Below are 12,344 nucleotides of genomic sequence, written 5' to 3' on the forward strand. Positions count from 1 at the left end.
ATACATACGAAAAAGTCTCGGTCAATGAAATTAATATTTCATATCACAGGACTGACCTTGCAAAAGAAGAGTTGATAATGAATAGTCAGATTTGTGTGAGTGACCTTGGATTTCTGAAGGTACTACATCTTAGGACCCCCACCATTTCTGGCATACTCAAGACTCATAGTTTAGAAGACCCCCCCCCCCCACTGAGGCCTATTGTGGATGCAAAGGCCTCAAAAACCCTGCCTATAGCTAAATACATAGATTTGAACATTAAGAATCTCTTGAGTGAACATAAATATATTTTCAGGGATTCTTGGGATATTTTTATCAAAGTTTCAGATGATTTATATTCTGAAGAATTATTTGTCACTATCAATGTATGTGCTTTTTATTCTGTTATTCCACACTCTGAGGGGTTGGATATGTTCTAGGAGTTTTTATGTAACCACCCTAGCGTAGACCACGACAAAGCACTGACTATTACCACCTTAATGAACCTGGTTTTAGGAAACAACTTTATAATTTTTGAAAATCAGTTGTTTCGACAACTTAAACGTGTGGCAATGGGTGCAGTTTGTGCACCCACATTTGCCAACATTGTCCTTGCCCAATGGGAAAGTCAATACGTCCTCCACTCTGAGTTTAGTAACTGCTGGACATTTTATGGATGATATTTAGATGACATCGTCATTTTTTGGAAAGGTGGTAGGGAAAAACTTAAATTTTTTATACATTTGAACAGCAGTACATCATTTTTTAAGTTTACCATGTAAATAGGTGAAGAGGACGTCCATTATTTGGATGTGACCATCTCAAAGAATACAAGTGAAGGTAGGTTTGACTCTAACATATACAGAAAACCTACCTACTCTAACTCATTACTTCATTTTTAAAAGCCACCACCTTTATCTATCAAAAAAAGTCCCCGGTCAAAGGCCAGATGGTGAGCAATGACTCTACCTTTTGTGAACAATGTGCAATTTTGAAGGATATGTTGATCAATAGAGGGTATCCAGCTATATTCTTGGATAATATCTTTTGGGAGGTCATTAGGAAAAGACAGGAAGGCATTTTTAAGCCACTACTTGGGACAAACAGTGATTTAGTCACCATGAATGGTAAGAGAGGCACAGTAAATTTTCAAAGAGCCCTAATATTGCCATATAACATACACTTTGACAGCATTAAGAACAGAATGCAACATAACTGGGAGATCTTTAGGGCTGACGGTGAGTATGTGGAGAAAATGGGGAAGGACCATCTAGGCTTCAAAAACATACCTGAAAGACAAAATAAAAAAAGTCATCCTGGCCGCATGTCTAAATGCAGATATTGTAATCAATGTAGGTATGTAAAGGAAGGTGAAGAAATTTGTATACCCAGATGGGGAGTTGTCAAATTTTGTCAGAAGTTGAACTGCCAGAGCAATAATGTCATGTATCTTGCTGAGTGTCAACAATACATTGGATAAGACCAAGAATAAATTTAAAAGAAGGATCTACCAGCACCAATATGACATAAACAAGAATGATGAAAGAAATGCTCTTGCAAAACGTGAGAAAAAATCCCACACATTCTTTTAAATACACTTGTATAGAAAAAGTGGGCTTCGATCAAAGGGGTTGACCTCATGAACTGCTCCTAGAATACAAGAAGTTGATCTGGCAACTCAGGAGTAATACACTGGAGCCCCCTGGGCTAAATGAGTCTGCCTTCATCAGCAGTGTTTTGAAACTAATGGCTGAATATGTTTTTTCTTAGATTTGTGTTTATGAGCTTTTTTAGCTATCACAATGCTGCTATTTTTGTTCATACAGTATGTATGTGTTTTTATACACGTTTTATCGAAGCGTTTTTTGTAACGAGCAAGGTTTTGGACTATGTAAAAACATGCTTTTTTTGTAAGACTGTATTTGTACACTGTTCAGATGAGAGTGGTTTTATTTTCATGTGACTGTGATGTATCTATTTAAACATTTCACTGTTGTATGTTGGTGTTCTGAAGAAGTTGGAAACCGTTCTGACGAAAGCGCTAAACTTTTATTAAAGTGGAGTTCTGCAGTTCGTGGTCCGCTCTGTTTTATTGTTTTTATCAGTGTATTTTGTGCTTTTGTGATTTTCCTGGAAGAAAACATCCTTACCTGGAGCAGCTGGAAATGCTTGCACGTTACTCTTGAGCCCAATTCTGACAGGCTGTTCATGGAGCTGACATCCTTGCTCATGTGGTGACATCAGGTCAAGAGGCAAAAAAAAAAAAATATTTAAAAAATAAAGCTGGAAAAATTGGAAATTATGGGGTGCCACTTGGGAATCGTGGCACCCCATTATTTGGCCCTCAAAACTGGTAAAAATTGAGAAATTCGATACGTTTTAAGAGATATGCTGGTGAGGAGATCCAGGAAGCTGGTGCAGTGTTATATTGCTGCCAGAGAGTATGCCCTAACGCCAACCATCCCACAGCAGCCTTGCAAGCTCCTCAATAGCTGCCTTCAGAAGGTAGCATGCAACAAAACCTTCCAACTAAGAGGCACACTGCCTATGCAGCACACAGCTCGCCAAGTGTGTAATACTACTTTATTGCTGCAAGCCTAGGATGTCCCCCTCCCCTCAAGATGGAAGTGTCACTCCCATCATCCTACTGCAGCTCCTTCACTACCTGTGCTACTGCTGATCAGACACAGACTTTATCCCTCCATGTCAAGTGGCCACTGTGGTTTCCCCACAATCTTGACCAGTGACTAGGACTGGGATCTACTGTCAGCTGCAAGTTTCCTTAATTAAATTAAACTTCATAGTAGTTATGAGCCTGTGTTAGTGTGCTGATGATGTCATTATTTAATTTACATAAAATTAGGTTCCTTTCTATTATGCTTATCAACTGCTTTCTCTTCCAGTTCTATTAGAATACAATTTTTTATTGCGCTGCTATACATTTGTTTAGGGATTATATTTCGATGACTGCATCAATCACCTTGCATTTCTCTTACATTTTACTGATGCATTCTCACACCCTTTGTATTCTCCTGCTTTTGTCTGTAAATGGTCAGTTTCCAGCTTCCGTCTGCTGTGTGTACTTGATTAACAAAAGACATGGCTACCTAGCGTACTAGTTAGTTCCTCCTTGCTGAGAGAATACATATGTCACAGCCTAATCATTTAGTAAACAATCTGCTTTTAAAACTAGAATAGGCAAAACCATAGTGCTATAAGTGCTAAGATTCAGACTTATTGCTTGAAACCCATAAATACAGAAGGTCAATGCAGCATTAGCTAATAAGGCCTCCGATACATTTTGCTGGGTCTCATTCCACTGAAGCTTCAAATGGATGAAACAAACCAATCAAATCTCCTGAAACAAATACATTTTTTACGGCCCCCACCCCGTATTTGTAAATACCAAATCCACAGCTGCCCAACTAAGGAGAGAAAAAGAAAAGACCTATCAGTCTTAATCACTGCTGGCATGCAAACAGAAGCTGTGCTAGCATTGATTTCCTAAGGGAAATGTGATCAGGGAGTTTACTATCAAGGAAAAGAAACTGATGAGTTTAAACCCATTCACTTTACATTCAATCATGTGTACAAGAACGACTACTAAGTTTAATTTATCATAGCCATAGACTCTACACAGAAAACAGCTTTTCCAGGAACATTTCTACTGCTTAGTTAACCCAGTCATTTCATCTAAAGAAAATCATGCGGTCCTTATGACTTTTAAATGAAAGCCCTCAATAAACGAGGTACTTGTGTGTGACACTTTGTGGAGAGGTTTTTGTTTTCTCAGCATATAAAACCAAGGACAGACTATCTTCAAGTGAACACCAGAATTACGACAGATTACACTGACAGATATGTTAGGCAGAGAAACATTACGAACAAAATTGTTTTTAATTCAATTTAAACTTACGGGTCTGAAAATATTTACTTTCTATGACCTTTTTATAAAGCAGTCATCTGAACCTACATCATACTTCTCAATTGTCAGATTTGTGTAGACTGCCCAGATTTTTGCCTTATATTTTTGGTTTGTTTCTCATAAAATTTGCAATTTTCTGGCAAATCAATGACTGAAATCACAAAATAATTAAACAAATTTCATTTTCAGACGTCATATCCCTCAGAAAATATATGCTAACCCAAATTCCATTATTCTGGCAACTTTTTAAGTTTATAATAGCAATATTTAAAATCTGTCCCAATTTTTGGGCTTTTGTTCCACCATTATTTTAGGCTTTGTCCAGATTTCTTGTGCTAAGAGGTTGAGGGGTACGGTTTATATATCAAGTTTCTTTATAAGAAACTATCTAATTATCAAGAAATAATGTAAGACTATCATCAGGATTCAATAAACTCTGAGTAGGCTTTGCACGAAGCCTGCAGTGTTTACGTGTTTGCATGATGAGCAAAAGGACTAATTACGTACTCACTCCATGCACTGCATTTAAATGTAAACAAGCATGGTTTTGTAACTAGCAACAGTGTTGCCGGCCATGAAAGCGTGTAAAGCAACACGGACAGCAGCAGACATTCAGACCTGTCTACCTATGGGCAAACTAGGTCTGCGGGATTGAGCAGAATACCACAGTGACTAACAGGGTTGATAATATAGCAATGTATATGGTCCAAACACATACCAGGAAGTGTATACAGTTCAGAGTATTGTGGAATCCCATTGCAGGCATTCTGTATAAAAGTTGTGTAAATGATCTGTAAGAGTACATAGAATGCCATTTAAAACAGTCAGGGGAAGTGGGTGTATTGAATATGGACACATAGACGAATTCTAGGAATGAACACAGGGAAAGAGGACAGGTAAAACATTGTAATGTACAGCAGATGAGGGCATGTAAACAGAAGACAGTTGTAGCAGAAAAACTAATCACATTACTGACATGGTAAAGTATGGACTGCACAGTGAAAATGTATATTACATGACCGTTAGAGAAGGTGACATAACAATGGATAAGATGACTTTGTGATACAAGCATCCTGACATGAACAATGGAGAAGATAACTATCAGGGATGTTATATATAACTGGGGTGGGATGCATACTGTGAAGCTGTGCTAACTGATTTGCCTGAATATGACTAATGTCAGCAGAGGTCTTTAACAAGAGGGACACAGTTGCAGGCTCAAGGACAACAGACAACAGCAAGCACACTCATGAACAATATCAAATACCATCAGTAATCCCATGTCTTTGACATAACATATGTGATTCTGAGTGATCACAGACGGTTCTGCATGAACACACTTGTACAACTATTATGACATGTCACCAATCTAGGAGGGTAATCAAGCACACTGTCCTGACACCGTAACATCTGCTAGAGGTGTTAGGAAGGACACTGCTATACCTGTATGTTAAATTATGATCACTACAGGCTAGCTGACTGCGTGCATTGTGCAATTATATATATATATATATATATATATATATATATATATATATATAATATAGATAAAATAACTATAAACTGTCAAAAAGTTGTCCAAACACTTATAAATCCATAAAACATTTTGGACATGAAAGAAAAATCACTTCACTTCATGCAGTAGCTTTGAAATCTTTTAATCCAGCAGTAAAAAAACGTCCACCAAGACAAGTTTTCTTATACTGTTGTCTTGGTGGACATTGTTTACTGCTGGATTAAAATATTTCAAAGCTACTACACAAAGTGAAGTGATTTTTCATGTCCAAAAGGTTTTATGGCTTTATATATACACACACACACACATATATATATATATATATATATATATATATATATATATATACATATTATATACACACACACACACACACACACACATATATATTGCATAATCCATACTGTCACGAATGTTTGTAATCCATGTCATCAATGTTGTCAAACAGCTATGTATGTAGTGTGTGCATCACCGGAACATTTATCACACATGCAACTGGTATAACACCTTGATGGGGTTTCTGCACCATCAAACAGTAATGTTTATGTAACAAAAAGAATACCTAGGTATTGGTAATGTTTATGTAACAAAAAGAATACCTAGGTATTGCCAATAAAAAACTGTAAGAGCTCAGTGCGGGAAAGGTGGTGTACTTCAGTTACACATCACTGAAAGATGTACAGGGAGGTACATGAAGAAGGGTGCATCATACTCAGTTATTGGTGTGATGAAGGCTGTGATCTATGGAGGTATTATGGTCTTTGATGTGGATGTCCTGCACATACTCAGTAGTTGAGTTGCATACAAGGGAGTAGACGTCACTGTGGCCACATGCTGATGGACGTTCCTCATACTATCTACCCCAGGACACAGGTCACATACCAAACTGGTCTGCTTACAGGGTTTGATGTCTATATTATCCTTAGGTTGTGCATTTGTTTTCATAGCATAACCAATCTCCCCATGCTTTTGTTTCATCTCATGTGTCATCATGGCTTTGGCAGCAATCTTTGGTGTGTGTCTTGATACTGCCTGTAATATATTAATATCACAGATGGGAGTTAATGACTGCCCACAATATGTAGTCCTATAGACAGCTGTCTGGACACAGGATGTGCATGTCATTTTTGATGTCTGCGACTTAAATAATGGACAGGAAAGGACCTAGCATGCAGCCCTGATGTACAAACCTGATCACTGGACTCGAGATACAGGTCACTTCACACATTTCAATATATTTAGATGTCACATATGTGATCCAATGGTCTACCCACTTAGTGAAATAGGTGTTTCTGGCCACATCTGACACTGATGAGTGAATACCCTGGTGTGGATTTGTGTCAAATCCCTTGGCCTGGTCAAGTTCCACAGGATGATAGTGTTGTCATCCTGTATGCCCTCTATGACCTATCTGAGGACAGCTAGCAGATGTAACAGACAAGAATGTAGCATTAAAAACTCATACATGTCTATTGTACATAGCCCGGATATTATTAGTGTCCATTTGGAAAAGATCCATGATTACATGTTGATCTACCTCACAAACGAGGAGAGTCAAGATGTATCTATATATGCATGCATCGGGTGATCCCCCCCCCCCACTCAGATGGATGCATGTTGATGTACACCCTTTTATAGGAACATATTCTGTCTGGAGGCTGTGCTGAAGTGTGTATCCAACAGTGTCAAGCTAAAGGCAATCTGTGATGTTGTCACAGCCCATTGATTCTGTGTGACTCTGTTTGATAGGCCAGGATGAAGGTAAGATAGTGCATACTGCCTATCTTTATTGGGCGCAGGGTTTGGACACAATCCTCTACTCAGGTATCAATGAGAAACCCTCCCAGTTGGGGTCCAATGGCATACCCCAAGAATTTCTGCTGGGCCCTTTACTGTTTGGAATCTATTTCTCAGCAGTCCAGGCTAAAGTATACAGCCTTTGGGTTACCAAGTTTGATGATTATTGCATATGATATTAGCATATTACAAGAAGGGCTAACACAGACAAATGATTGGTATCAAAGCCACAAGTTCTAAAAATAAATGCAAAAATGTGCCATTATTTTTGTTTTCTGCAAAGTGGAATGCCCACTAATTACAGCATTGACAACACACCCACTATGCTCAAACCCAGTGGTGCAAGACCTGGGAACACATGTAGACAGCAATCTGAACTTCAACCACCAAATTTCCACAGTGCTATGGAAAGGCTACGTCGTGCACCTCATAAATCAGGCCATCGTATCCAGATCAGAGGATATTATAACAGCACTGTACTCAACACTCATCTGAACACTATTTAATAAAGTATAATGCTCCCATCTGCATGTACCTCACCAAACACTTGCAACAGCTGGAGGGGTTTATCACCAAGAAAACACAGGACCTACAAACCATGCCATGATGTATGTGGATAGACTGAAAGCCCTGTCAGTGTAATCTGTATCATACAGGATGAGGTGACTTGTGCCTGGCCTACAGCCAAGTCTCTGACTCTGCCCTGATGGAAATACTGCACACCTGCAAATCTTCTATAGTTGATGACATCAGCAGAGTCTGTTGAAAGTAAGATGGTAAAAACAATGTCCCACATGCTGGTGTAAAATACTGTCTCTAATGTCAAGCAAGTGCACAAAAACACATTCATACAGCACACACACACACACACACACACACACACACACACACACACATTGACTGCAGTGAGAACAGAACACCTATCTACCTATGTACACTGAGTACAGAAGTCTATATTTAATGCAAGCACCACAGCAAAGTCTGACTTGGAAAGTGTCAGACAACACTTTATAAGTGATGACATCAACAGTGTCTGGTGAGGGGAAGATAGTAATAGCAGTGTACCAAATGCTGGTGTAAAAGGTTCTATCTAATGTTAATCAGTGCACAAACATGCACACGCACGAACACACACACACACACACACACACACACACACACACACACACACACACACACACACACACACACACACCAGTTGACTGCAGTGAGAACAGAGCCCCCTACCTACCTAAGTACACAGAGTAGATAACTCTGTATTTTACACAAGCTCCATAGCACAAATCTGACTTTTACAAGGCTGCAGGGCAATTTATAGTGGATGACATCAGCAGTGGAGGTTGGAGAGAAAATGTTCTGGATGACATCAGCAGTGGAGGTTGGAGAGAAAATGTTGTGAGGCCAGCAAGAAATGGAAATGAAGGCATGTGCAACTGTCAAAATATTGGCAATCCGTAGGATTGGAGTGATAACTGTAGGACACACACTTATGCTCCTCTGACTGGATAGATACATGACACACCTCCCAGGTGACTGCAGTGAGACCAGAACCACTACCTATGTAAGTACACTAACTACAGCTAGAGAACTCTGTACTTAATGTAAGCACCACGACATAAGTCTGACTCGGAGAGTGTCAGACAACACTTTACAGGTGATGACATCAACAGTGTTTGGTGAGGAGAGGACAGTAATAGCAGTGTCCCACATGCTGGTGTAAAATGCTCTCTCTAATGTCAATCAAGTGCACAAACACACACACACACATACATATTTCCCTCAGTTGATTGCAGTGAGAACAGAACCCTTATCTATCTAGGTACACTGACTAGAGAACTCAGTATTTTACTCAACTGCCACGGCATAAGTCTGACTTTTACAAGGCAGCAGGACAACTTATAGTGGATTTTAGAGAGAAGACGTTGGGAGGCCTACATGAAATGGATAGCTAGCTATGTCCAACTGTCAAGATATTAAAGTTCTGCATATTACCAGACTGACAAGTATGCAATGTGTAATATTTGGTGGTTGTAGTTCCAATGTACAGGTATACTTTAAGAGACAACTCTACAAACTATATGCAAACAGGTGTCCACATTACTACAAGTACTGGAAAATCTGAATGTGTATTATCATTCTAAAAATATTTTCATGGTATACAAGACAACATTTGTTATTTATTTCTGTAGTATAGTTGATATATTTGTGAACAAGTACTGAGAGACCAATGTTGCAGGGCATGAGAGGGGATAACAGATGGCTGCATTGTAAATATGTGTCTTCCTTAGATAGAGTCATTTTGTTTGTGTTTCCATGTATAGTTTCATGGCATGAACACAAAATGGACAATAAACAGAAGTAATACATGCTATTGTATATTTTGCAAAGTGCACTGCAGAGCAACGGCTTTGCACAATGGTTGGCAAAGTGTTTGTGCATGCAAGATACACATTTCTATAGCTTTCCTCGTTTGTGCATAGTTAAGCAGTGCACATACTTAAGCTTCACTGCTAAAATTTTGAGAGCTCGTAGTACTGAGGGCATGAAACACACCTGCTGCTTAGCTGACTGTGTGGCAGTAGGTGTAAATGCAATAACACATTTCTTTTTAGCCTAGATGATCTAGGGTTTGAATCCAGGTGTATGTAATACTTTTAAATAAGCAGTGATAATGCAAAGAAATTATTCTTTATACTATATTTACTGTGTGTTACTGAGTGGTGACATAGCTCAGCGTGTTTAAGCAGCATTGTGCAGAGTTAACTGCATCACAGAAGAGCTGTTAACTGTTGTTTGGCATTGGTGCGAAATGCCAAACTCCGTGCAGAGATGCCAAAAGTGAAGGGCTCCATTGTTTGTTTTTTCTTTGTTACTTATGTGTGTTGTGTGTGATTCTATTTTTGTCCAGATTATAGGTATTAAAATGGAGAAGATAGGAAAGTGGTGAAATGGGGGACAAGCAGGGGGAAGAACAAATAGAAAACAATATAGGAATGTGCAGGAGGGAGGTAGGAAAAAAACATAGCTATCCATTTCTTCATCAGTGTAAAATGAAAATATGTACAGAATATTAGCTGAATTTGGACTGTCACCTCCACAAAGAGGGATGACAACAATGCAATCATGTTCTACAGTCAATTGGACCAAATCACGTGTGTAAAGAACACACTTGCACAAATTGGGGAGCTATATATGGGATGATATTTTTTGTGGGACAGGTGCCCTTTTTTTTACTTCAGTAATAGAGGAATGCTGAGTAAGGGATGCTGGTATTTCTGGGTCAGGTAAATTAGGCAGGTGAAGAAGCAAATGCAAACAAACAGGACAAACAAGACAAGACACAGGGATGGTGAGAGGCAAAAAAGTTTGGGGGGCACCATGATTGGGGTGAGGGAGAGGACAACCCAAACCCATGTTCAAACATGGGGACAGTGAGAATCTAGTCTGCAGGACTGTCATCACCATCCCTTACTCTGCTGGCTGCTGGAGTGCTTGACATTTTCTCCTCCTACGGACCACGAGGGAGAGCAGCCTCTCCATCTGGTGTAGGCATACACCAGTGGTGTTGTGCATAACCCTATGCAACAACCCTGGCATCTCCTGGTGGGTGATGAAATTCCCACCTCTGCCAGTACTCCTGGAGGGTACCACAGCACTAGCTGCCAGGGCAGTGCTGCTGGAGGGTGCAGGTGCTGGGTCCATAGAGGCAGTACTGTCAGGTTGGGTCCCAGACATGCTAGGCATTGGTGCTGCAGTTTGTGGAGCAGGGGCATGCTGAGCTACTGGAGTTTGTCTACCTTTCTGTGCTGTAAAACATTTAGCGATTTGGTACAGATGGATGACATGGAGATATTTTAATAACACATATTAAAAAATAAAAAAGAGATGAGGGTTGGGATGACAAAAAAAAAAGAGATAAAAATAGTACCTTCATATGTGACATACAATGCATTATCACAATAATACAATTATTTTATCTGAAGTTTTACATTTAAGTATACTTCCTAACAAATAGAAACCAAAATTATGGATTGTTCAAAGTAATCCTTGCAATGTGCAGATATGGCTCATATGCTTGGTCCAATTACACAGATTACTGTTAACAGCAGGGCATTTATGCCACTTGTGTAAAACTTAATTTATGTAAAATTTTTAAAGAATTGAAGTACTGTATAGTTGTTACTCATGGTATTTGAACCCACAACCTCTGACTACAGTCTTACACTTGACTCCTAAAGTTGGTTTGTGCTATGGACTGATGCATGCATACTTGCTTTTGCAGTTAGGATATGCATGTTTACTTTGCTCCTAAACAGAAAAGAAAAACATTTTTCTTTAAATTTTAAAGCTACAATAATACTTATTCTGTGCTGCATACATACCATTTGCTTCCCTCAGTTTCTTGACAATTAGCATGGGCCTGCCTATTCACAACTATTTCAGATTTAGCTGTGAAACAAAAAGATAAGAAAAGAACACAACAGCATTATGCATACCAGTCTTGTCTATATTTAGCTTTCTATGTATTATAAATTCTCTTTATTAGCATACATAAGCAACTGTGGGATGTTGCTAGTTCAAAACTCATCCACCACTGACTAAATGTATCCCTATTGCACCTTTTTAGGTCACTGCAATGGTGCCTACATTGTTCTCCAGTGTGTGGGATGCCAGTCGCACTAGATAAAGCCTTGACCAAGCTGTTCCAAGCCTCAGACTTGTACTGGGAGCCGGAATAGTCCCTCTACAGAAGCCTTTGGTTGTGGCACTTTACCAGGAGTCCATATATAGTATATATTCTGGACTCCAAAACATCCCACCTCTGCATCCTAAATTGGGCACCTTCCCCTCTAACACCAGACATGTCTAATCCCAAAGCAATACAATAGCAAAAAATGATTTCCCATCAATTTCTGTTATCATGTTTACCAGTAGTGCGCAGACCCGAGCAACGATGCCAACAATGTTTGCGCAATGTTAAGAGGAGAGCTACAGTGCCAGAGAGGAAAGCAGTATTGAAAATTGGAGTGTTAATCTGACACTTGACATTAGTTTGAGGGGTGTCTGCTGCTGTAACTGTTAAGTGATTTAACTTGGCAGACATGACCTGACACATGTCCGTTTGGC

At 39.3% G+C, this 12,344-nt stretch overlaps 1 protein-coding gene across 5 annotated transcripts in view; it reads right to left on the bottom strand.

Moving 5' to 3' along the window:
* The window catches only part of ASPHD2 (aspartate beta-hydroxylase domain containing 2), a 532,280-nt gene that overhangs the window by 390,278 nt on the left and 129,658 nt on the right, over positions 1 to 12,344 (bottom strand). The window lies entirely within an intron of this gene.

The sequence above is a fragment of the Protopterus annectens genome, chromosome 4.part0 (assembly GCF_019279795.1).
Source record: "Protopterus annectens isolate FY-2018-M chromosome 4.part0, PAN1.0, whole genome shotgun sequence".
NCBI classification, from domain to species: Eukaryota; Metazoa; Chordata; order Ceratodontiformes; family Protopteridae; genus Protopterus; species Protopterus annectens.